Genomic DNA, 1,727 nt, shown 5'->3' with positions numbered 1-1,727 from the left:
GCCTGTGTCAACGACCCAGGGAGGTCCCTATTGTTATTCGACATGCACATTAGTCGACGTGCCAGCCGACGAGTAACAACAAGTAAGCAAGCAAGTACTCAAGTACTGCATAGACCTGGCAGCAAAAACCCCAGATATTGTAATGTTTCTTTTTATTAGGGCCCGAGCCTGTGTCAACGACCCAGGGAGGTCCCTATTGTTATTCGACATGCACATTAGTCAACGTGCCAGCCGACGAGTAACAACAAGTAAGCAAGCAAGTAACCAAGTACTGCATAGACCTGGCAGCAAAAACCCCAGATATTGTAATGTTTATTTTTCTTATTATTATTAGGGCCCGAGCCTGTGTCAACGACCCAGGGAGGTCCCTATTGTAATTCGACATCCACACCGATCACCGACAAGCAACAAGTAACCAAGCAAGTAATCAAGTACTCAAGTGACCTGGCAGGGAAAAAACGCTATCTTGAAATGCAAATGTTTATTATTATTATTATTATTATTATTATTTTTTTAGAAGGCCATTTCGACCCCTTTCCCAAGCCGAGAAACGGACGAAATTTTGCACGCACGTGGGGCCTGTGGCAACTTAGCGTTGAGTGGTGGTCTCGCATGTGGGCGTGGCCAAATGGCAAAATAGCGCCCCCTACAAACTTGTCAAAAACCCATAGGGAAAAAAATGACGTTAATAAAAGCGGACAAAAGTCGGCACACATATTTATCAATGCAAGATGAACAAAAAATCCTTTTCTGGCGAAGCCCGAAACCCAACAGGAAGTCGGCCATTTTGCTTCAAAGTTTGTAAACGCAAAACGAACTCCTCCGAGGGGTTACGCCCGATCGGCTCCAAATTGAGTACAGAACATCGCCAGACCTAGCTGAGCTTATCTTGTGCTCCGCAGGTCTGTAGCTCAAAGCGCTTGGCCTCTGGCGTGCCCCGAAGTTTGGCGACTGTTTCGGTGCTCGCCATGTAAATACGAACGGCTCTCATGCCCTCATACTTGATCGTAGACGCTTCAAACTTGGTGCAAAAATCTATGGAGAGACCCTGAACGATCCGACATATTATTTGCGTACGTCGCTCATAGCGCCCCCCGGTGGTAACAGGAAACGTACAAAAATTCGTTAAAAATACGTAGTTGACCAAATCGACTTCGTTACACTTCTAGTACATGCAGACCCGGATGGCGAAGCTACATCATGAACGCTTTGACCCTACGAGCAACGGCGTCCGTGTGCCGCCGCGGCGAAAGTGTATCATCCCAATTTAAATTTCGTTTGCCTTTCACGCGCACATACTTCGTCGTAGCCACTTGAAATTCAAAGGACATGACGTTGGCTCCTCCCTGAACGTTTTGATGTATCGACTTCCTGCCTGGCTCATAGCGCCCCCCGGTGGTAACAGGAAGTACGCAAAAATTCATTAAAAATCCATACTTCACCCGATCAACTTCATTCCACTTCTAATACATGCAGAACCAGTTGCTGAAGCTACATTATGAACGCTGTGAAGATACGACGAACGGCGTCCGTGTGCCGCCGCGGCGACTGACGATTTTTTGTCGTACAATTACGTTTGCCTTTTTCGTGGCTTTAACGAAGTCGTGTCCTCACGAAATTTCATACACGGGTCAAGAATGGCGAGCTCTTTCAGGGGATAGAGTCGTTTCCCATGGGCGTGGCTAAATGCCTCAATAGCGCCCCCTAGAAGTTTTTCCGAATTTCTC

The sequence above is a fragment of the Trachurus japonicus genome, chromosome 10 (assembly GCF_045865225.1).
Source record: "Trachurus japonicus isolate A0001 chromosome 10, Traja_1.0".
Taxonomy (NCBI): Eukaryota; Metazoa; Chordata; class Actinopteri; order Carangiformes; family Carangidae; genus Trachurus; species Trachurus japonicus.
The sequence above is the reverse complement of the archived record's forward strand: the minus strand, read 5'-3'. Positions refer to the sequence as shown.